The sequence below is a fragment of the Cnephaeus nilssonii genome, assembly GCF_951640355.1.
Source record: "Cnephaeus nilssonii genome assembly, chromosome: 17".
In the NCBI taxonomy this organism is placed as follows: Eukaryota; Metazoa; Chordata; class Mammalia; order Chiroptera; family Vespertilionidae; genus Cnephaeus; species Cnephaeus nilssonii.
Window position 1 is genome coordinate 23,065,108 of NC_137088.1, and position 26,003 is coordinate 23,091,110.

At 38.7% G+C, this 26,003-nt stretch overlaps 1 protein-coding gene across 2 annotated transcripts in view; it reads left to right on the plus strand.

Moving 5' to 3' along the window:
• Positions 1-26,003, plus strand: part of TBC1D5 (TBC1 domain family member 5) — a 446,950-nt gene that overhangs the window by 105,505 nt on the left and 315,442 nt on the right. For both annotated transcript variants that reach the window (XM_079795163.1, XM_079795164.1), the window contains exon 3: positions 3,491-3,695. The gene's annotated coding sequence lies outside the window, so the exon portion shown is untranslated. The remainder of the gene's footprint in view (positions 1-3,490; positions 3,696-26,003) is intronic.

A 26,003-nucleotide genomic window follows, 5' to 3' on the forward strand; every position in this document is an offset into this window, starting at 1 on the left:
ATTCTCCTATAGTCTTTTTCCTCCCTTCTGGTTTCTGTGATGGTATGTCAATGAGATCTTTTATTGGATATGTCCTATCAGAACAAGAAAATAAATTACAATCCTAACAGTGTAAGAAATGTAAAATTGACCTGGGTATAAAGTGTGTATTTAGAAACAAAACAAATTACAACTACTCAGGACATGATTGTAGTGTCAGTTTTTCTTTTGGCTACTGTCACACTTTCTGGAGAAATAGCCATTGTTCTCTGAATAGTATTGACATATTAGTATGACTGTATATATTGTGTTTCATAAGTACACATTCATCAAATACACATGTGTTGGAATATTTAAAAGATATTTGAAAGTCTTTCACTTTTAAAGAGTAATCCATAGAATAAAAATGGTCTGTATTTTTACAAGGGTGAGAAATAAAGTTGCTAAATCACATTATTTTAGTGGTTTAGCAACTTTATTTCTACCATCCAGAAAAACCAAGCAAATATGTTGCTGTCCAAGGAGCTGCTGACAATATTTATATATTTTCCATACTATCTAATATGCAAATTGACCATACATCTACTACACCCACAAACCACGCCCACCAGCCAATCAGGAGCAAATATGCAAATTAACCCAACCAAGATGGCTGCGGCCACGGAAAGAGCAGGAGGCTTGGGCTTCCATGGCAATGGAGGGAGCCAAGCTTTCCGCCTGCCCTGGCCTGCCTTGGCCTCTGCTTAACCTTTTGCACTCGGATGTCGAGTGTGACTCTACACGGTTAGCATTAGAATAAAGGAATTGAGAAAAAAGCAAGCGAGTGCAAAGGGTTAAGGCTACAAAATTTCAATTATAAAAGATAAATAAATCCCAACAAAAATGGCTGCAGCCATGGAGCAAGCAGAAGGCTTGGCTCCGCTCAAGGATACAAAGTTTCAATTATAGAAGATAAATAAATCCCAGATACCAGGGCCTTCGCTTGGGTTGCTGAGGTGCGTGGCTGGCCTGCAAACCACCACAGGCCCCTCACCCAGGCCACGCCATGCCCTAAGGGAATCCCCACCCAGATCCGGGACACCCTTCAGGACAAACCAGCCACCCCCCATCCGTGCACCAGGCCTCTATCCTATCCAATCATGCTATCTAATAAAAGAATAATATGTAAATTGACTGTCACTCCAACACACAAGATGACTGCCCCCATATGGACACAATATGGCCGCCACAAGATGGCCAGCAGGGGAGGGCAGTTGGGAGGGACCAGGTCTGCAAGGGAGGGCAGTTGTGGGTGATCAGGCCAGCAGGGGAGAGCTGTTGGGAGGGATTAGGCCGGCAAGGGAGGGCAGTTGGGGGCAATCAAACCTGCAGGGGAGGGCAGTTAGGGGTGACCAGGCCGGCAGAGGAGGGAAGTTGGGGGCGACCAGGCCTGCAGGGAAGGGCAGTTCGGGGGACCCAGGCCTGCAGGGGAGAGCTGTTGGGGGTAACCAGGCCTGCAGGGGAGGGCAGTTAGGGGTGACCAGGCCTGCAGGGGAGGGCAGTTAGTGGCAAACAGGCTGGCAGGGGAGCAGTTAGGCATCAATCAGGCTGGCAGGGGAGTGGTTAGGGGTGATCAGGCTGGTAGGCAGAAGCTGTTAGGGGCAATCAGCAAGGCAGCAGGCGAGCAGTTGGGAGCCAGCAGTCCTGGATTGTGAGAGGGCAGTTGGACATCCCTCGAGGGGTCCCAGATTTGAGAGGGTGCAGGCTGGGCTGAGGGACAGCCTCCCCCTTCCCCTCCCCCGCATGAATTTCGTGCACTGGGCCTCTAGTAAATCTATAAAAGGCTAATATGCTAAGTGTCCATCTGACTGGTAGCTATGACATGCACTGACCACCAGGGGGAAGATGGTTAACGCAGGCGCTGCCAAACTGCAGTGACTTGGAAGCAGCAGTTCTTGGGTGACGCACCCCGAAACCAGAGAGGAGGGAGCCCAATTCCTCGTGGGGCCATGCGATTCCACCTTCTGCCATGGGTTATGTTGTTGCTGGGGCATTGTTGGCCCTGAATCTGGTTTACTGCACACTTGTGTTTGCGTTCCACACCCTGTAGGACAGCAACTTTGCAGAGTGCCCTCTTGCACTCCAGGACCCCTCAGGATATCGGAGAGCCGGTTTTGGCCTAATACCCTCAGGCTCGGCCAAGGGACCCTACCTGCTGGAGGGACCCCGCTCATTCCACAGACACCCTTTGAGCCACTCCGCCACTCCAGGTGCAGCCACCCAGAGAGGGACCACAGGAGGTTGGCTCCAGGGCGTGTCTGGTCCATTTTGCCCAGTACCGCCCCTCTGGCAACCTTCTAATTAATTTCCTTTCAATGTTCATGAATCCATGCACTGGGTCACTAGTATATTATATAATTTAGAAACGTGCTGTTTATAACTTTTTCAGATGAGATTGAAAGTTAAAACGAGAAAATGCTGCAGTAGAATGTGATAAAACATTCTCTTAACAACCAAAACATGAATTACATTTAATACAAGAGCATAAAACATTGTTTGGAAATCTGTTTAGAGATCAATCCTACATATATTTGTATTCTTCAGAAATCCTGTTTTGTTATTTGGTTTTAATAGTATATGATGCTAAAATGTAGTTAAGGAATTAATTTTTATGTATCTTAGTAGATTTCAGTTACTTCTGTTATCCTAATATTTTTCAGTTTTTATGTTATTGATTTATGTTTTACATTATATTGCCTAATTACTGTTATACCTTTGTATATATGCTGAGCTACTGATAAGCTCTAAAAGATTTTTGGGAGTAAAATAAACTAATATATAATAAAATCTAGAGGAGATTGATAATATGCTTAGTAAATTATTATTATTAAGTTCTTTACTTATACTGGATAGCTATTTAAGAAATTCAGTTGTCATTCTTGCAGATTTTATATAGAGAGATATTTGTGTCAGATAATGATCTGTCAAAGTATATTATTAAAGATGATAAGATATTTCAGCAAAAAGACTATGGAATTAATTTTTAATTCACAAATAATATTGCCACACTAATATGTCTGTATTTTAATTTTATATCTTATTAATGCTTTGGAATCCACTTTCAATGGAATTTTTTTCATATTTGTTTTCAAATGTCAAATTTCCATTTTTTATGTGATTTTTTGCTTGATATTTTATTATGTATTAATAGAGTAGTGTGTTTGTTAGCTGAACATTTTTATGTTATTGCAATGAAATGAAGTTGTATGATTTGTTTTATAGTGAGGTATTTTGCATTTTTTAAATGTTATAATACCTTTTATTTTAGGTATTATAAAATGATTCCCTTCCTTCCAGGAGTTAAAATAGAAAATGGAAAGAGTGATTAGTGACTAGACTAACACTTGTCCCCTAAAAACCTAAAATATTATGACATAAATTTTTTTCAGCCTGCCTTTTGCATTTTTGCTCTGGTTTAGGGTTCCTTCTGGAATAGGAATATTTGAAGCTATTTTATTTATTTATTTTCTAGGTATTTGCTGTTTTTCCAGCAGCTTAGTTGAAGAAGAACTCTGCTGATCTTTATTTCCTGATTCTTCTTTACTTCCAACTTCCAACTAAGACTTGTATTTGGAGAACTTTGTTGTACTGAGCCTGAGGAATTCTTTGACACATAACAAGAGCATGCATTTTCAAGTGTCAGTTAGGTTTGTGGATCCATAAAGTTCATATAAAAGGTAAGCATATATTTACTCTAAGTGTACCTTTAAAAATTTAATATTATCAATACCTGCCTAGCTTTGTTCAGGCTTTATAACAAAAATACGATAGACTGGGTGACCTGTAAACAACAGAAATTTATTTTTCACTGTTCTGAAGGCTAGGAAGTCCAAGATCAAGGTACCATCCGATTCTGTGTTGGTGAGGACTTACTTCCTGGTTCATAGACAACTATCTTCTTACTGTGCCCTCACTTGGTGGAAGGAAGGAGAGAGCTCTCTGGGGTCTTTTCTTACAAGGGCATTAAAATCATTCATGAGGGCTGCACCCTCATGACTTAATTACCCCCCAATGTGTTACTCCTAACACATTGCATTGGGAAGGCAGATTTCAACACCTGAGTTTTGGGGGGCATAAACTTTCATTTCAACAATATCCTTGCTATAATGATGTGTTCATAGATTCCTGTACAAAAAAATATGTGTATGTATGTATTTGTGGGTATGCATACGTGTGTGTTGATACACTTCTACTGGTTTTTGATTGTAGGCTCCTTTAAGGAATAATGTTACCCTCATACATAGTTACTTAGAGTTACCTGACTTGTTTCTCTCCACCTCATATCTATTTGTTCACCAGCTTCCAGTCTTTTCCTTTTCCTCGTTGTTTTCTTTCTCCTTTATCTGAGCCTTAAAGGGGGGCTTTAAAATGTATTTCAATCAGCAGACTTAACACTTTCCTTAGGGAATGCTTTTTGTATCCATCTCTTTCCTTTTTCTTTCTTCCCTCCCTCCAACATTCATTAAATTTGTTAGAGAAGCAAGATTAGAATGATTGAATTTAGAGTTAAAGGTATCCTAGTTAGCACTTAGTCCCTCCCACTTTTTTTTTTTTTTACCACAATCCATAGTAAGAAATGAAATTTACATTTTAAGCCATTTCCCACAGGTATAAATGTACAAATGAAACTGAAACAAAAATTCAGAGTTTTTAGCCTGACTACCTGGCTGTGCTCTTTTCTATTATATTTTTGTATGTTTTATTTAATACATGCCAGTGCTTATAACTAAATTTATTTCCCTATCCAATAACAGATCACTTTTACAATTTCAAATACCATGCCTTAGATCATTTGTATATTTGTTCATGACTGACGTGTTAGAAAGGTAATTGGAATCAGGCAATTTGATGTCTGTCTCAGTCAGGTTGCTTTTATCCTGTCTCCTCTGTGCGTCTCATCTTTCTCCATTCAGTACAAGCTATCAAATGATTTGGTGAAAGAACTGAGTAACTGCTGGGAAACTCCAAGATTCTTCTATAGTAAGAATAGATACAAATATTACTCAAATTTGAACTGGGGATAATCTTTGATAGAATCATCCTTATACAAGGTGTGTATTTCTTTATTCTCTTCCTGTTTGTCCCACCTACATAAATTATATATGCTAATGTCCTTAAGTCATTCTTGGTTTAAAAAACATTTTTATCTTTTTCAGTCCTATATATCAGCTTAGAATAACCCAGATACTTTCCCAAAGTGGTCTCTTCTAGTACCCATTCCCATTTTATGTAGCTTTTCTATCCTTTTAAAAGGTTGCAAGCATTTTTCTGATTAAAAAAGTAATATGTTGTCTTAGAAAGTTTGGTGTATATAGGAAAGTAAAAAGAAGATAAAAATTATTCCTAATCCAACTATAGCAAAAGCATTTCTGAGAGGGAAGTTCATAGTGATAAACTCCCCCCCCCCCCTTTTTTTAAAGAGCTCAAATAAACAATTGAATTTTATACCTCAAGGAACTAGAAATAAAAAGAACAAACTAAGCACAAGGTTTATAGAAGAAAGAAAATAAAGAGCAAGAAATAAATGAAATAGAGACTAGAATGACAAGAAAAACTATCAATGAAACAGCCGTTTATTTTAAAAAGATAAACAAAATAGACAAACCTTTAGCTAGGTGTACTAAGAAAAGAGACAGGACTCAAAATTAGGAATGAAAGAGGAGATATTGGAACTAATGCCACAGAAATACAAAGAATCATAAGCGAATACTATGAACAATTATATACTAACAAATTGGACAACTTAGACGAAATGGATACATTTCTAGAAACACACAACATACCAAGACCGAATCATGAAGAAATAGATAATCTGAACAGATCAATTACTATGAGGACATTGCCTCAATAATTAAAAATCTCCCAACAGCCCAGCAGGCATGGCTCAGTGGTTGAGTATCGACTTGTGAATCAGGAGGTCACAGTTCGATTCCTGGTCAGGGCACATACCTGGGTTGCAGGCTCAATCCCCAGTGTGGGGTATGCAGGAGGCAAACGAACAATGGTTCACTCTCATCATTGATTTTTCTGTCTCTCCCTCTCCCTTTCTCTCTGAAATTAATAAAATATATTTAAAAACCAAAACAAACAGCCCTAGCTGGTTTGGCTCAGTGGATAAAGCGTCAGCCTATGGACTGAAGGATCCCAGGTTTGGTTCTGGTCAAGGGCACATGCCCAGGTTGCAGGCTCGATCCCCAGTAGGGGGCGTGCAGGAGGCAGCCTATCAATGATTCTCTCTCATCATTGATGTTTCTATCTCTTTTTCCCTCTCCCTTCCTCTCTGAAATCAATAAAAATATATTTTAAAATAAAAAAAAACAAAAAAAAAACAACCACACACACAAAAAAAACACCTTCCAACAAAGAAAGGTACAGCACCACATGGCTTCATTGGTGAATTCTACCAAATATTTAAAGGAGAATTAATGCCAATTCTTCTCAAATTTGTCCAAAATATAGAAGCTAATATTGATGTCTGTCCCCGAACCTTCAATTCCATCCTAATAGTTTTTTCAAGGCAAACTATTATCTCTGTGCGGTTTTATGCTAGTGGTATAATTTGAGTAACAGAAGGATGGTTCTTCCTAAATATGTTTCATTGAATTGAAATATATATATATATAGATTTCAGAGAGGAAGGGGAGAGAGAGAGAGATAGAAACATCAATGAAGAGAGAGTCTTTGATTGGCTGCCTCCTGCACGCCCCCTACTGGGGATTGAGCCTGCAACCCAGCCTTGTGCCCTTCCCGGAATTGAACCCAGGACCTTTCAGTTGACAGGCTGATGCTCTATCCCCTGAGCCAGACCGGCTAGGGCTGAATTGAAATATTTTAATTGAAAAGATATTTGGGAATGTAGGGAGAAGTTTGTAAAAGGGTAAATGTTTTTCAATTGACTGTAACATGTCATCAGCTTCAAGAGTAGATACAATGTAAATGCATCTAATGTTAACAAATATGTATTAACTATTCACTCTGTGGTAGATACTCAGTTAACAAATAAATGTCATTGTTAAATGTTTTCTTTTAAAAAATGGATCATGTCAAGAAAATCAATTTTTTGGGAAGTTTATTGTGAAATGTTTTAGGTTTTTAATATACACGAACTAGACATAACTTTCACTTTTTGATAATGACTTAACAGCCAACTCGAAATAAAAGTGAAATGTGGAAAATACAGAATATGTTTCACTTTCTCTTTCTTTTACTCACTTTTAAAAAGAAAATGAACAGTGAAGTTGACCTCCTGTTCCTGTAGTTCTGCTAGTATTTTTGTGGTACCTAGTAGACCTGGAAGAAGCATCATGAATTGGAAGGAAGAAAGTTATATGAACATGTAATCAGACAAATAGAAAATGGAACCTTTATAATTGAGAACTGACTGTTTTTATTTTACATAGAAATTTGAATTTTTATTTTAGATTATTACCATTTAGGAATACTTACTTTATAGTTTATGAACAGCTGACGCACTTAAAGGGGATTTAAAATTTTTTTATTTGTAATGATTTAACCATTATGATATTAGTGTTTTATTGACACAGAATGAGGTTTCAGTTATTAAAAATATGTACTCAGAGTTTTATAGAGTGAAAAATAATTTTGCCTCAACTTATAAGTTACTTAATTTCTTCAGAATATTGGCTGAAGATATTTTGAAAGCCTTAATTACTTGGAGTATATTTTAAACCTCTCTTCTTATGTACTTCTGTGCAAAATGTTACATATTTTTGGATCATATATAGTATAGGCTTAAAGTTTTGAGTTTTCTATTTTCAGTCTTATAAAGTCTTATAAATATATTGGAGCTAAATAATTTTATTTACATAATTGTCATTCAGCTATAGCTGTCTGAAATAAAATATCTTGGAATAAGTAGCCATTTTCCATGTGAAAGAACCATTTGAAAATTGTTTTTCATCTGATAGCGTGTATTTTAATTTTTATAAATAGCACAGAGGAATTGAAGTATTTATGTAGATAAGGATGGTTATCAGTTCAAGTTCAGTAGTATGTTGTTTGACTTTATTAGGCTCTAGATATTTTATAATTTTTAAAAGATATGTTTATTATTTTATAAAATACATATGCTTTCATTATACTTGGTGTTGATCTAATTTTCTATTGAAGTCACCGATTAAAAGGGAATTGTGTACCAGTGGGGTTCTAAACCTTGACATTATTTTAATCTGATAACAAATGGGTTTAAGTTCATGTTCTTTCAGTTGTTGGCAACAAATCTAAACCTGTATTTTTTGGATTTATGAGGATAAGTCCTGCTTTGGCAATCTTATAGATCCTCAAGAGAATAGTTAAACAGTGATTAATCATTGTTTCTTCACTGAGTGTGCAGAAAAGAATGGAAAAGCTGCATTTCACACTTCTGAAGCAATTAATCCCCATGATCTTAGCCAGGTTTGTCTTGTAGATAAGTCGGGATACAAAACGGTACCTAATTTATCAATGTATGCATGCCATAAAGTATAAAACACACAATTTATTTCATATCATTTATAGTCAAATGTAAAAAAAGAGTGACTTTGCCATATCCAAGAGTGTTTCCTACATTACCTTCATATAAACTAAGTACCAGAGATTACAATGGGATTCCTGTTTATTGTGCACATCTGGTGCAGTCACTATGCATTTTCTCATTCACTTGCTGGCATTTTTAGTGATTGTGGCATAAATCACCTTGCTAATCAGAAACATAAGTGACGGGAAGTCATCTCCTTTTTTTGAACAATGGGAAAAAACATATGGCTTCTTAGACAGGACTTGGCTGTTATAGTATTTATGTGGTATTATATTCTGTATTTAGAATTTCATATTAATTGCAGTGGTTTGATTGAAGGCATTGAACACCCAGGATTTGTGGTCAACATATTCGTTTTGTAGCATTTTCATAACAAATAAACAAAAAGGTAAAATTGCATGCCTTGTAATAATATTTTTAAAAATAAAAACTACTTTGGGAAGAGTTTTTAGATTAAGATGAATTGAAGAAAATATATAATTTTAAATTGTTTGTGTGGATGTTTATATAGATGCATAAATATAGTAATTACAAGTTACAAGGTTTTAAATTATATCTATTTCAAAACACTGCATGGGTAGAGTAAAAATTACTGTCTTTTAGATGCTAAAATTGAATTGACAGTAGTGTGCTTTTCTATACGTAGTTTATTTGAACATGAGTTGCATTTTTTGATGAATTTTTATTAGTTGGAATCACTTCTGCATATACTACAACTGAAAGTAAAAGATGAAGTAATGCTTCGTAAAACATAATATGTCAGTGCAAACTTTAAAGACTACTTCCACTGAATTTGTTGCTGTTTGTTATAGAATGCTTGCTGTAGGTTTGAAGGTCTTTTTCTTCGTCCTCAATAGTCACTTAATTCTCAAAAGATGGTAAACATAATGGCCTTTCATCCTTATTTGACTTTATAATACTTACCTTTCTATACCTTATCACTTTCCATTTTCTTACTATTGGGTGGCAAGAAAATATTTATTTTGAATGTTTAAATTTCAAATGGAAATTTATTTGTTCAGAGAACTTTATGTCTTTTACAGCTTGTTTTCTATATTATATGTGACTATAAATTAGGTGAATTTTTAAACAAATATATCAGAGCTTATTTATTCAACTGTGTGTTATTCCCTTTGAAGTCATCCCCTTGGGAAGATGTATACATAATCCATTAATCAAAGTATTTTAGGAATGCCTCTTTTTTATTTTTCTTCAATGGAATTGATATATAGCTGCCCAAAATGGGTACTTTGAAGGGAGATAAGATTCATTATGTGTATATATGTGCTGGTATTTTTGTTTTAAAAAATCAATCATAATAGCTTGTATTGCAGCCTGTATATATCTTGTAGATAATTGGACACTCTGAATAGAAATAGAGATTTGAAAAATTGCTTGAATTTTAAATAAATGGTCATATTTATCCATTTTGTTTTATAAATCTTTTATAATATTGTCTCAAGGACCATTTGCAGTAGGAGTTCACAAATTGAATAAATGCAGCATAAGGAGGAGGTGTTTTATATTTTTTTTCGGTTGTTGCTGCTTGTTTAAAAATGCCACTATCCAGATTCTCTAAGGTATAGTGTGCTATTTTTAAAAATATATTTATAACTGAATTGAGACATTCTTTCTAAATTAAAATAATTTAGAAAATTACCTAAAGTTTACTTAAAATTACCTAAAGTACTTAAAATTACCTAAAGTTTACACCATACTGCCTTAGTACTTGTTCATCTTTATTTCCTTGATGCTTTTAAAGCCTCTTTGCCCCTCCCCTCCTTTTTTTGTTTTTTAAAGTATTTAAAAAACATGGGATGTATATGTTGTAAAGATCAATTTTAAAGTCATCCACTTTTAAATAGATGTATCTATACTAGAGGCCCAGTGCGTGAAATTTGTGCATGGGTAGGGTCCCTAGGCCTGGCCGGCAATCAGGGCCTGTCGGAGCCTTCCTTTGTTCCACGTCGCCCCCTGGTGGTCAGTGCACGTCATAGTGAACGGTCGAACTCCTGGTCAGTCGAACTCCTGAGGGGACAATTTGCATAATAGCCTTTTATTATATACTAGAGGCCCATTGCACAAAGATTTGTGCAATAGGCCTTCTTTCCCCTGGCTGCCGGCAGGCACCCGGGACCCAGGCCTTTGCTCTGGCCACCCCCTTCCATCTTTGCTCCAGCCAGAGCCTTCAGTCTTCTCTCTGGCTGGAGTCTTCAGGCTTCGCTCCAGCCAGAGCGCTGCTCCTATAGCTCCCTCTGCCCCCTGCCCTCCCCCTCATAGCAGGCGTCCCACTCCACCCGGCCGCTCCACACCTGCATGCATGCTTCCCAGAGGCCCAGAGTGGCTGGGGGGCGGGGCCACCACCATCTTTGTTGGGTTAATTTGCATACTCACTCATGATTGGCTGGTGGGCGTTGCAAAGTGATGGTCAATTTGCATGTTTCTCTTTTATTAGTGTAGAAGATTTCCCTTTTTTCCTCCAAAATATGAAAATTCTAGGAGGATAGGATGTTAAAATCCAAGAAATACATAATTTATGAGATGGGTAAAAGTATCAAAATAAAAGAAGAAAAACAGAGTTCTATTTTTAGTGATTGAACACTTTGTTAATAATGGATTTTTAAAAAAGATTTTCTAATGATTTTTAGAGTGAGAGGAAGGTAGAAGGAGAGAGAGAAACATTGATGTAAGATATAGATCGGCTGCCTCCTACATGCTCCTTACCAGGGACTAAGCTACAACCTGGGCATGTGCCCTGACTTGGAATTGAACCTTTTGGTGCATGGGACAAGCCCAACCAATGACCCTCACTGGCTATGGCAATAATAGACTTTTGAGGGAAAATTTCTTTCATAAAGTTCTTGATGTGAAAAATATATTAACCTAAAGTATTTGTTTATTTATCATGTTTATAAAGCCAGAAATTTAATTTTTAAGTGTATGCCAATTTTTGAATGGAATTGAACTACCAGTAATGTTAATGTTCATTGCATACTTGTTTAAAATTTTCTTTCATTTTCAGAGAATTTGCATTGTTTTGTTTTTTGTTTGTTTTAGTTGTTGTTAATCCTCACCTGAGGATATTTTTCCATTGATTTTTTAAATTTTTAGACCAGGGCCTGGGATTGAACCTGCAACCCGAGTCTGTGCCCTTGATTGGAATCAAACCCATGACTCTTTGGTGCATGGGCCGATGCTCTAATCACTTAGCAACATTGGACAGATCTGCATTTCCCCCCCCCCCCCCGCCCCCCCACTCCCCCTGGAGTTCTTTCTTATTTACAATTGTACTTTGTTGGTATATATTACCCTGTGAAATAGATTTTGAATTGAGTACAAAACTTGCAAGAAGAGTTATTGTTCTTACCTTATGTTCTCATGGCATAAAGAATAAATCGTTTCACCATAGGGATAAGTTTACTGGTAATTCCCAGCCAGGGCAGTTATTGCTTGCTGTCCTACTCTCTGGCCATCTCTTTTTTTCTGTTGGAATTTGTCTGGAAATGTCTTTTGGAATGCTTTCCACTGCCTGCAAGTACTGTGGGCTGAGTAGTGTGACACTCTTGGCCTAATCATACTGAAATTTTTTTTCTAAAAGTTCATTTGTGAAATATTTCCCAAAAGGGAGACATTTTTTTTTTTTTTTTTGTGTGTGTGTGTGTGTGTGTGTGTGTGTGTGTGAATGGGAAAGTTGCTTTGAGTGGCATATGTAATTCAGAAATTTTAATATAAAGTTTTTAATGGAATATATTAAGTATGAGAAACATGGAGTAAGAAATGATTTCCATGTTTAAATAGGTTTTGTTTGTTTGTTTGTTTGTTTTAGTGTTTAAGACTCTTTTCTGGGTCACATGTTTCCAGTGTGAACTTCACTTGTGTTAACTGCAGGGGTTCAGTCATATCTGAGTGTAGTGACCAGCAGGGTGGCTGCCTGTAGTCTTTGATGCATAGGAAGAAAAAAAGGATTTTTGTTTTTAAGAAAATGAAAGAATAAAGAGCCAGACAATAGTCTCCTTTTGTTAGAGAAGCAGCATTTTAAACTTTATCTTGAGGTCTGTTTTGTTTTCTGGTATAGATCTCTTAGGCCTTGTGGAGTTAGGAGGATAGGTTGCTTATAAGAAAAAAAAATTAGAAAGAATGGGATAATGAGGATACATTCTGAAAGTTGTTTGGGGACAAGCAGCATTGCCCCGTATTCTCCAACTGAGGGACCAGTAGAAAGGCATTTTTTCCTTCTTCGCCACAGTTCCCTGAGTGACTGGCATTTTGCAGACTGCACTGTGCTGGCAGTGTTAGAAAGGCATGGGCACCATGTATGACAGCAGTGCTGCTGGACCAAGCAGCAATTAGAGCAGAGGGGAAGCTGGGCTCAGTGAAAGTTGGGGGGGGGCGGTGCTGAGGAAGCTGCAGGGGTGCCCTGTCAGTGACAGGAGTGACCAGTAATCAGCAGTACAGAGCAAAGGTGATACCAGGATGGGGAAAACAGATGAGGCCCCTCAGCTTTAATTAGGAGGAAATAGAAGAAGTGGACCTCAGACACCACACAGAGGGGTGAATCATAGATGTGCCATGGTGGGTGACTGTTGGCTGACTGCTCTTGCTCATGAGCACATCTGAGTACTTTAGGATAACTCTCAGAAATGTTTTGTGGGACAATCTATAGGCCTTGCCTCCTGCATTGTGGGTTGTATTAGAATTCTGCAGAGAAACATAACCACTAGGAGATATTATATATGCATATATATATATATATATATATATATTATATATTTTATATTTTATGTATACAGTGTGTCCCCCAAAATTGTATACACACTTTAACAGCTGGTAGCTCAATGTTGAAAATGAAATGTATTTTAATAAATACTGCCTTTATAAGTATTCAGAGTATGTGTATACATTTTTTTTTGGAATACACATACATACACACATATGTATGAAATAGAACTTGGTTCATGTGGTTATAGAGGCTAAGTCCCACGATATGCCATTTACAAGCTGAAGAACCAGGAAAGCCTGTGTTGTAATTCATTATGAAGGCCTGAGAATTGAGATCAGGCGTCCTCAAACTACAGCCCGCGGGTCACATGCGGGTGTTTTTGCCGTTTTGTTTTTTTACTTCAAAATAAGATATGTGCAGTGTGCATAGGAATTTGTTCATAGTTTTTTTTTTTAACTATAGTCTGGCCCTCCAACGGTCTGAGGGACAGTGAACTGACCCCCTGTTTAAAAAGTTTGAGGACCCCTGATTGAGATGATGAGGTGGGGTGTGGGGAAGATGGTCTAAATTCTGGTCTGAGTCCAAATATCTCAGCTCAAGCTGAAAGAGTCAATTTGCCCTTCCTCCACCTTTTTTTACTGTGCAGGTCATCAATGTATTGGATGATGACCACATTGGTTGAAGGCATCTTTTTACTCAGTCGATTCCAATGCTAATCTCTTTTTGGAGACACCCTCATAGACATACCCAGAAATGTTTTACCAGCTATCTTGGCATCACTTAGCCCAGTCAACTTGACATATAAAATTAGTCATCACAGAGGTGAAGATGAGAACCAGCAAGTATGATTTACATTTATTTTGTAAAATAATTTTACAAATTTCTTGAAGTATTAAGGGTCTTTCTTTTCCTTCCCTTTTTTTTTTTTTTAACTTTTTTGTCACATAAAGGTTTGCTTAGTTACCTACTATGGCAAACTGTATTTTAGGTGTTGGATCAGCAAAGTTAAAATAAAATTCTTTCCTTTAGGAGCTTTATGTTTATAGGAGAAAGAATGGCAGCTAAAAACATTAACATTTAGTGTGATCAATGATAATGATAGAGTCATGCATGGGAGTTAGTGGACCCCAGAAACTGATACTTAAACCAGCTTGGGGGTGGGATTCTAAGGAGACTTCCAGAGAAGGTGCAGGCTGAGCTGGGTGTGAGTAGTGTTGAAGAAAGACACCGTAGGCAGTGGAAAACATTGCAGAAATGACTGCAAACCTAAAGTGTATTTGAGGAACTGCAAGTGGTTTGGTTTTGCATTTTGGCTAATATTGAGGCCTGAGATATGCAATTTAGATTTTTGAAGAGTCTTGTACATTATACTAAGAGTTTGGACATTTTTCTTGAAGGAAAAATAGAAGAGGAAGGAGAATCAATGTGGTAAGAAGAGCCCCAGATTGTAGTGCTAGACATTGCGACCTGGTGAAGGAATTTAAGCTAAGGAGTAGTGTGATCAGATTTGTATTTAGAAAGAGCACTTATGCAGCATTTGATCACATAAGTGAATTGGAGGGAGATATCAAGAGCCAGGATACCAGTTTAGGAGACTATTACATGGGGTAAGGGGATAAATTGAGACACTAAGTTAAGTCAGTCAGGAGTAAGAGAGAAGAAGAGACTAATTGAGAAAGTAGAATTGACTGGATTCTTCAGTTGATTGGATGTGAGAGAGGCAAGAAAATACTGGTATCGGGTTGGGCAGATGATTCATTGGTGGTGTTATTCCTTAAATAGAGATTACCACAGGGACAGTTTGAAGGTAATAGAATGACTTCTGTTTAGGCATCTTGTTGATTAAAAATATTTGGGAGATGGTTGAATATATGTATGTATCTCAGGCCTAGGAGATCAGTTGTAGTAAAAGATGTACGCTTGGCATGGATTTTTTAAACAATTATTTGCTGAGCATTTTCCAGGCATTGTGTTAGGCATCGGAAGGTAAGGAAGAGGGAGCCATGTGTAAGTAGGTCTGACATCTGTGTAAGAGAGGATGAAGGTAGACATATTGGGGAGGAAGAGTCTCAGATAGCAATACAGCTTGGAGAAAGTCTCGGCTGTATCAATGTTGCGGGGCTGGTGTTGTTGGGTCGAGCAGATTTTACCCGTTAGAGATGCCCTCTGTTGGGCAGGAATGGTCTTCCTCTAGCATCCCTCTGTGTGGGGGGCAAGTGTGGCCTTGGTGTGAACACTGCTATGGATCCTGAAGGTGTGACAGCTGGAAATCGTTGGTAAACTGCACTCTTCACAGCAGTGGTACACTCCTTGGTGGCTACAGTGGATGTGGGTGCTTCACTTGGGTAAAAGGTGGAAGGAATTCCTGTTGGTCCATTATTTCCTCTGCTTTCAGTAATTTCAATATAAAGTCAGAGAAGGTGACTGATAGGGCAAGTGTTGGAAGGTTTTCAGGAAAGAGCAAGAAAAGAGAATGTATTGGTAAAACATTAGTTGAAATAGTAGCTCATCTACTCTAGGGTTGATAGGGAAGGAAGTAGAACTGGAAAGGGGTGCTAAGGGATTGAAATGAAATGAAGTCAAAGAACTAGATGTTGCAGTGAGTTTGAGAGCACTTGTACTGAGGGTGTAAGGGACCTTATAAAGAGAGACAGTATGATAAGTTGGTATGTTAGTTTAATATTAATAGCCAAACTCTGGGAATACTGATATGTTGAAATCCCTTCATGTACATTGAGAATAAAATCTTACTAGCAGAACATGACAATTATATGTATACTAGAGGCCCAGTGCATGAATTCGTGCACCAGTGGGGTCCCTTGGCCTGGCCTGAGGGGTCGGACTGAAACTGACATCCAACATCCCCTGAGGGGTCCCGGATTGCAAAAGGGTGCAGGCCAGGTGGAGGGACCCTACTGGTGCACTGTTAGTGCCGGGGAGGGATGCAGGAGGTTGGCCAGCTGGGGAGGGACCGCAGGAGGGCTCCAGGGCGTGTCCAGCCTGTTTCACTCAGTCCTGATCAGCCAGAACCCAGCAGCAAGCTAACCTACCAGTCGGAGCATCTGCCCCAGTGAACATCTGCCCCAATGAACATCATAGTGAGTGGTTGAGCAGCCTTAGCATATCATTAGCATATTATGTTTTGATTGGTTGAATGGCTGACTGGATGACCAGACACTTTAGCATATTAGACTTTTATTATATAGGATGTAATAAATATACGCACCATGGAATTACAACTATAAATACTATGTAAAAGTATAGAGATAACCTAATTACTTAGTTTTAGTAGTGTAACTTTTCTGCAAAGTGAAGTTTCAGAGTCACCTTTCTACCAAGTTTCTCAAATCTATTCAATTGTCAGGCAATGCAGTTTTCCCCCCAAGAACTTTTTTCTTTTTTATGGATTATTTTGCAATTTTTCTGATAGTCTGAGAAAACATTTCAGAGCTTTTTTTCCCCAAAAGAGGAATACGTGAATTCCCCTCTCATGAAGGGTTTGTTTGTGTCTTTATACCTGATAGAAAAATTAAAAAGAGAAAAAACATTCAAAGCATGTTTAGCTAAACATTTCTTGAACTGAAAGTAATAAAGGTTAAGATAACAGTTTTAAATATATACAAATAACCTTTCATTAGCTCTCCTCTTTCAGAAGAGGATTAGAAGTTGCATTAAATAATTTAGGTAATTAAAATAATATAAGGTAGGTTGATAGAAGGGTGGACAAATAGATAGACATTATAGTAAAGCAAGAATTCAGAAATGTAATTGAAGATTCTAGGTGGGTGTTCACTGTAAAATTCTTTCAACTTTTCTGCATACTGGAAAATATCCTATCTAATAATAGACAAATATGCAAATTGACCATACCTCCAACACACCCACAAGCCACGCCCACAAACCACGCCCACCATCCACTCAGAGCGAGTATGCAAATTAACCCAAACCAAGATGGCTACAGCCACAGAGAGCAAGGTTTCCTAGGTAACAGAGGAAGCCAAGCTTTCCGCCTGCCCTTGCCAGGCCTAAGCCTCCAATCAAGCTACAAAGTTTCAATTATAGAAGGTAAACAAATTCAAACAAATGGCGGCAGAATGGAGCTTGAGAGAGCAGGCCAGGGTTGCCGCCGGCAACAGGGGAAGCAAAGCTTTCTGCACACCCTGGCCGGGCCCACCCGCTTAAGGCAACAAAGTTTCAATTATAACCCCAACACAAATGGCTGCTGGCGGCCTCGGAGGGAGCCCCAGGCTTGGCTCCGCTCCAGGCTACAAAGTTTCAATTGTAGAAGGAAAATAAATTCCAGATACCAGGGCCTCTGCTTGCGTTGCCAGTGGGCGTGGCCCGCCTGCAAACCACCACAGGCCCCTCGCTCAGGCTGCCCCACACCCCAAGGGAACCCCCACCTGATCCAGGACGCCCTTCAGGGCAAACCAGCTGGCCCCCAACCCTGTACCAGGCCTCTATCCTATCTAATAAAAGAGTACTATGCAGATTGATCATCACTGCAACACACAATATAGCTGCCCCCATGTGGTCAAAGATCCTGCCCCCATGTGGACACAAGATGGCCACCATAAGATGGCCAGCAGGAGAGGGCAGTTGGGAGGCACCCGGCCTGCAAGGGAGGGCAGTTGAGAAGGACCAGGCCTGCAAGGGAGGGCAGTTGGAGGTGATCAACCCTGCAGGGGAGGGCAGTTAGGGGTAACCAGGCCGGCAGAGCAGGGAAGTTGGGGGCAAACAGGCTGGCAGCAGAGTGGTTAGGGGGTGATCAGGCTGGTAGGCAGAAGTGGTTAGGGGCAATCAGGAAGGCAGGCAGGCAAGCAGTTGGGAGCCAGCAGTCCTGGATTGTGAGAGGGATGTCCGACTGCCCGTTTAGGCCCGATCCCACCGGTGGGATCGGGCCTAAACGGGCAGTCGGACATCCCTCGAGGGGTCCCAGATTGGAGAGGGTACAGGCTGGGCTGAGGGACAACCCCCCTCCGTGCACGAATTTCGTGCACCGGGCCTCTAGTTTATAATAAAATGTTGAAAAAGTAATATAGCTTTTGCAACTTTGAAATGCATAAAAAGTGATGGTATGATGGATAGATAGGTAAGTGATAAAGCAAGTACAGTATAGTAAAATGTCAGTGATAGTTGGTATATGAATGTTCACTGTAACATTCTTGCAACTTTATGTATGTTTGAATATTTTTAGAATACAATGTTAGAGAAAATAGTGTCATAAACAGTGTTTGGCATTAGAGATCTGAGTTCTAGTTGTGTTACCTTAGACAAGATAACTAATCTCTGAGCTACAGTTTCCTTTTCTGTAAAATAGGCATAATATCTAGTTTATAGATGGTTTAGAGAATCAGAAAACATATCTGTAAAGCAACTGGCAAAGGTAGACATTTGAAAATGCCTCTGATAAACTGAAACTATAAACTTCAAATTTAGGGATCATATCTTAGGATTTGCTTAATATATTTAGAATTTTTGGATATATGGCCAGTTAATTATTTGGATGGAACTAGGGATGAGGTGATGTGAAGGTGTAAATGTTTGTTATCAAGATTGCTTTATTTCACACAAATGACCTTTATCCCCCACATTCAGAGCCTGTATTTTTTTCTGGCTCAGTCTCTTAAATGAATCAGAGCTTGAGCCCTAATGATAGGAAGTTGGAACATCCTTATACAAGGGATAAAATCTCTGACTTTGTGGTACCTATCAAGAAAAACTTGATGGCCTTTAAAAATATTTTCATTTTGTTAAGTATGTAAGCTCTCCAAAATAGAGTTACTGTGCTCCTGTCTTAATTATTAGTTCCATCTGAATATGTGTATACCATATGTCAGTCTGGGGGTCTTTGACTTATATTAATTTTTAAAGCATATATAGTAAATGTAATTTATATTTACTGATGAATATATATAGATATATTTATAAATTCTATGTATAAACATAAATATTTACTGCTTAATATTTAGTAGTATCTTCCCTATCGATTACTTCTTTTTTTCTTATGGAAGTCAATTTTTTTTGTTTCTTTTTAAGAATAAACAGATTTCTGGTTTGTTTAAAATTCGGGCTCAAGTGCATTTGTAAAGTACAATCCTCTTGTTTTTTTATTTTTTCGGTTTCATATGCAGGGTGGATAAAAATTACTGAACTTTTTATATTTATGTAAATTTATTTAAAATTAAATTCAAATTTGCTACCATATGCCACAATGGCTAAACATAATATAGACTATTACAATCATTTATATAAATTGGTTTTAAAAACCAATTCAATATGTTGAATCAATATGTCATGAATTTCATATCTATATAGTTGTCATCTTAGTAAATTCCATGGCATATACTTTTACAGCATAGATTTAAAATAAAATTGAATAGACTTTTCTAGCCTGCATTATGGAGGAACTTCTGTTATCTTCCAGTTGACTGATTTAATATCAGAAAACAATCATGCTACTTAAGTCATCCAGATTTAGTGTATCCATCACATCCTTCAGGATGGAGTTTTTAATCTCTCAGTATTATTTAGATTGTCCTTCATTTGTTAATCTTTGTGTAACATAGAATAACATGAAAATAAATATTCACCTCAAAAGATTGTTCAAAGGGTGTCTTTATTTTCTTTCTGTGGGTATTTGCCAGTCTGTGGCAATGATTCCTTAGGAAACATTAGGGGAATATATATATTTAGTTAGTGTATTCTGTCAGTGAAGTATATTAACTTACCTGTGTGTAGGGCAGATCTGTGATATATTTTGAAGTTTAAAAAGTATCTTCACATTCAGATAGTTAGGGATCACTAATATACTAGGAACATCAAATGTTCTATAGTTTAAATGAGTAAAATTTAAGCATGAGTTAAATTTTGTCAACTTTTGAAAGGAACAGATACAAGGAAATATTGGTTCCAAAAATAGACAGTAAACTTATTCGTTAGCAAAAACTTAGACCAGCCCTAACTAGTTTGGCTCAATGGATAGAGCATTGGCCTATGGACTGAAGGGTCCTGGGTTTAGTCCTGTCAAGGGCATGCACTAGTACCTTGGTTGTGGGCACATCCCCAGTAGGAGGTGTGCAGGAGGCGGCTGATCGATGTTTCTCTCTCATTGATGTTTCTGACTCTCTATCCCTCTCCCTTCCCCTCTATAAAATCTCAATAAAATATATTTAAAAAAAACACACAAAAAAACCCCTAGACCAATAATCTATAATAATAAAAGCATAATATGCTAATTAGACCAGACAGCCGAACGACCTTCTGGACGTTCTTCCAGATGAAGCTGCCGCGGCTGGGACTGAGGCAGAGGCAGTTAGGGGCGATGAGGCAGGCAGGTGAGCAGGTGAGCAGTTAGGGGTGATCAGGCAGGCAGGCAGAGTGGTTAGGGGTGATCAGGCAGGCAGGCAAGTGGTTAGGGGCGATCAGGCAGGCAGGCAGAGGTGGTTAGGGGTGATCAGGCAGGCAGGGAGCAGTTAGGGTTGATCAGGCTAGCAGGCAGAGGGGTTAGGGGTGATCAGGCAGGCAGGCAGGTGAGCGGTTAGGAGCCAGTGGTCCTGGATTGCGAGAGGGATGTTCGACTGCTGGTTTAGTCCCGATCCCGCAGGGATTGCAAGAGGGTGCAGGCCGGGCTGAGGGACACCTCTTAAGTGTTCGGTCGTCTGGTCGACTGTTCAACCAATCAAAGTATAATATGCTAATGATATGCTAAGGCCACTTAATCACTTGCTATGACATGCACGGACCACCAGGGGGCAGACGCTCTGACAGGTAGGTTAGCTTGCTGTGGGGTCCGGCTGATCAGGACTGAGCGAGAGGAGCTGGACACGTCCTGGAGCCCTCCCGTGGCCCCTCCCTGTCTGACCAACCTCCTGCTTCCCTCCCTGGCCCCGATCCTGCACCAGTGGGGTCCATCGGCCTGGCCTGTACCCTCTCACAATCTAGGACCCCTCGGGGGATGTCAGAGAGCTGTTTTTGGCCCTATCCCGCAGGCCAGGCTGAGGGACCCCACTGGTGCATGAATTCGTGCACCGGCCTCTAGTAATAAATATAAAATAGTAAATATATGTTATTTTGTCAAAATACAAAAAAAAATTGATTCTTAAATGCAGATCTTATAATGATTTAAATTTTAATTTACTTAAATTATGGTAAATTTTCAAATATAGGACATTTAATATAAGCAAGGGTTATATACTTGTCATTGGCCTTGAATGTTACTAGTAAACAGTGCAATGTACTACTATTTCTATGTAAGTACAAAAAGGTCATTTTTAATATAGTTTTAACAGTTATACTATTTAATGTTTAACAACAAAATATGTAATATATAAACAAGCAGTTTCCACTAACCCCTTGACAGTGTTCTCTTTCATAACCAAATTGTGTTAATATATTTGACCTACCATTGTTTGTTATGTTTATAAAGAATTAGAATAACTTATTTTTAAAATGACTGATATACACCTTTCCTTACCAATCTCTCATTTTCTATATGTGCTAAATAAAATAGCAAGGAAAACTGTATATTTCTTATATTCTTGTAGTGTTTATTTTCTTAAACAGGTGCCCATTAGGGTAATTTGCTCTGAAATCTTATGCTTTCCACATTCCAAAATGAATAAAAAATTTAGAAAAAGATTCACCTATAAGTTTTCATCTTTCTAAATCTTTCTATAATGTTGTTGTGAAAGTATGCTATATTCTTTGAAAAGAAGAGGTAGGAAGAAAAAAAGAATTGATATACTGTCTTAAATCATTACTTTGACTCAGTAGGTCAGGGTTTTTAAAAATCAATTTTGTGTTATCTAATATTATTTCTGGATGATTTTGTTCTTGAATATCTTTCGCTTTTTATATTTGTGTGTGGTTTACATCTTGTCAAATATAGCTATATTTTGTTTATTTAGGCCAGTTTCTAATCGTCTTCAGAAATCACCGGAAGCTGAAGACTATAAGTAATTTATTTTCAATGTGTAGTATTTACTGCTGTGCTGTATATACATTTTATATTTATATCAGGAAAGGGTTGCAGAGGGGTGCTTTAGAACCACCTTTTCAGCTCTAAATAGCTATTGTGTACATATGGTAAGGTACTGCTGCTTAACAATTAGTAACTGCTTTGATGAAACTAAATTACATGTTTAAGTTCCCATCAGGAAGTCGCTTCACATATCTGTATTAATGTATTCAAGGCTCGAGAAGGAAAGTTAATTTTCCAGCTTAAATATTTAATTCAAGCTTAAAATTTAGTCTGTAATTAGAGCTCCCAAATGGCAGGAACATGGAGTATTTGTCCATTTTAATTAGATTGTTGTTTACCTATTAATTATATATCATATCTTGTCATATAGTTTTGATGGTAACAGATGGTGCTAGGAGTTAGTAAGGGTTTGAACAAAATAAGATTCCACATGATTTATTAAGTTGCACTTTATTAGTGAGTGGTCTGCTTTAGTCAGGTTATTCTCCCAAATAAGAACTGTACAACATTTCATTAATTTTGTAATTATTCTTTTGTGGAAATACTGAAACAAAAAAGTCTGAGATGACTGATGCCTGTTTAGAAATAAAATGGATCACTTTAGGATTCTTTAATTTCAAGGAGTATATATTGTCAAATTGTATAATTGGTAGGAAGTTTAGTTCATTTTGCTAGGACAAAGTCAAGAGAATCAGTTACCTATGTTACTTTTAGCAAGCAGGCTTGGTTTTGGTTGAGTTATCTTGTTTTCGTATTTTAATTTGTTGCCACTTAAACCAGGTCAGTTTCTAGGAATATATAGCATGTATTTTTGTGTCATAACTAATTCTTTATAGTGGGGTGGTATCTAAAAATTAAATATATGATTCCACATGTTCACAGTCAACTTTATTAGATGTATAAATTAGGCATCTTAATGTGCGAAATGCGCATATAGCTGAAATGATCAATTTAATGTGACCTTAGTTTCATTCCCCCTCTCTAGAATCTTGAGTGCTTAGAAACAAATCTCATAAGATATGTACACATATAATACCTTAATAAAAAAATTAAAAAAACACACAAATCTCAAATATTGTGATATTCTATATAATAAAACCCTAGTATGCAAATCTACCTAACTGTGGAACGACCAACTGTGACGCACACTGCCCCCCAAGAGGGAGGTGACTGGAGGCAGTGGGGGACGGGGCTGGTGAGCGGGTGGCGCCAGGCTGTCAGCCAAGGTGGGTGCTAGCAGGGCCCCCCTGATCGCTCCGCCTGCCGGTCACCCCACAGGTGGTCCTGATAGCCGGCCAGGCCTAGGGACCCTACCCTATATATTGGGAACAGCCTCATAGATTTAAAAATTAAAACCTCATAGATTTAAAAATCAAACACTGAAAAAACAGGATGATGCAGCGATGACATGCATGGACTCTGGCTTGCACATTTTGTGGTCAGCCCTGATTCTGGCACTTATACCTGTGTGACAAAGCCAATTACTTAACTTCTCTCTGCTTCAGTTTTTCCACCCATAAGAAGGGGAAAATGGTACTACTGCCTCAGAAGGATCATGTTTTTATAATCAGGGCAAAAAAAGTGTAGCTGCCCATACAACAGCAAGATGCCTTTCACCTGTATGAAAAGTATGGTCACTGGTGCATGCAGCGTCCCAGATTGCGAGAGGGATGTCTGACTGCCGGTTTAGGTCTGACATCCCTCGAGGGGTCCTGGATTGCGAGAGGACACAGGCCAGGCTGAGGGACCCCTCCTCCCCTGTGCACGAATTTCTTGCACTGGGCCTCTATAGTAATGTTATAATGTGGAAGGATACTGCATTATAGGTATAGTAAGAAAAGAGAATATCAAAGGAGAAAAAAATATTTCACTGAAAATACATATAGCCTTAGTTTGAAAGTTTGAATTTTCAACATGTCTTTCCCTTGTAAAAATATGGGATCGTATATTTTTTTGGCAGAATATATCAAATATAACATGTACTGTTTCAACAAAAAAAAGAAAATTAAGTTGAAGCGTATAACTAAAAGAAATGTAATCAATTTGTAATTAACTTAAAGGCAAAATAGTTCTTTTTTATAAAGAAGTGAGAACATAATTTGATTTCTTTTTTGGAAATATGTGAAATATACCACAAATATATTTTATCTGGGGAAATGACTATTTGGTGATTGTTAACAGAAACACCAAATGAAAATAAAAATGCTGTTTTAGAAATGAGGTTTTCTTTTGTGTTTATTCTCTCCAACCCCTAGCCCACCACCACTTTCTTCCTTGAGAGAACTTTTATTTCAACAGCCAACCATGCACATATTTGACTTTTTCAAAGAAAATGGCAGTAGTGATTACTTTCCTGGAATTTTGAAGTTTTTTCCCCTTAAAATAGCAGTGTATGAAAGTATTTAGGAAAATATGGTAGCTGATAAATACGTATTATTACTTGATACTGATTTGACTCAAGTTGAATTTTTGGACTCAATTTTTAAAAATTTTATTTTATTTATTGTTTAAAGTATCCTATATAATAAAGAGGAAATATGAAAATTGATCATCACTCCAACACACAAGATGGCCACGCCCATGTGGACACAAGATGGCTGCCACAAGATAGCCGGCAGGGGAGGGCAGTTGTGGACGACCAGGCCTGCAGGGGAGGGAAGTTGGGAGGGACCAGACCTGCAAGGAGGGCAGTTAGGGGCAACCAGGCCGGCAGAGGAGGGCAGTTAGGGGTGACCAGTCCAGCAGGGGAGGGCAGTTAGGGGCAATCGGGCCGGCAGGTGAGGGCAGTTAGGGGCGACTAGGCTGGCAAGGGAGGGTAGTTAGGGGTGACCAGGCTGGCAGGGGAGGGCAGTTAGGGGCAACCAGGCTGGCAAGGGAGGGCAGTTAGGGGTGACCGGGCCAGCAGGGGAGGGCAGTTGGGGGCGACCAGGCCTGCAGGGGAAGACAGTTAGTGGTGATCAGGCCTGCAGGGGAGGGCAGTTGGGGGTGACCAGGCTGGCAGGGGAGGGAAGTTAGGGGCAATTGGGCCAGCAGGGGAGCAGTCAGGCATCAATCAGGCTGGCAGGGGATTGGTTAGGGGGTGATCAGGCTGGCATGCAGAAGCGGTTAGGGGCAATCAGGCTGGTGAGCAGTTGGGAGCCAGCAGTCCTGTATTGTGAGAGGGATGTCCAACTGCCCGTTTAGGCCCAATCCCGTTGGGCCTAAACGGGCAGTCGGACATCTCTCAAGGGGTCCCAGATTGGAGAGGGTGCAGGCTGGGCTGAGGGACACTACCCCATCCCACCCCCGTGCACGAATTTTGTGCACTGGGCCTCTAGTTACAAATAAAAGTACATATGTCTTCTTTTTCCCCCATTGACCTTCCCTCGACCTCCCCACCCGCTGGCACATGCCCTCACACACCCCCTAGTATCTGTGTCCATTCATTATGCTTATATGCATGCATACAGGTCCTTTGATTTAACTCTTCCCCTTCCCCCCACGTCCCCTTGCCTTCCCCTGAAGTTTAACAGTCTGTTTGATACTTCTTTGTCTCTGTATCTATATTTATTTATCAGTTTATGATGTTCATTATATTCTACAAGTGAGTGAGATCATGTGATATTTATCTTTCTCTGAAAGTCTTATTTCGCTTAGCATAATGCTCTCCAGTTCCACCCATGGTGTTGCAAATGGTAAGAATTCCTTTTTTATAGCCGCATAGTTTTCCATTGTGTAGATGTACCACAGCTTTCTAATCCACTCAT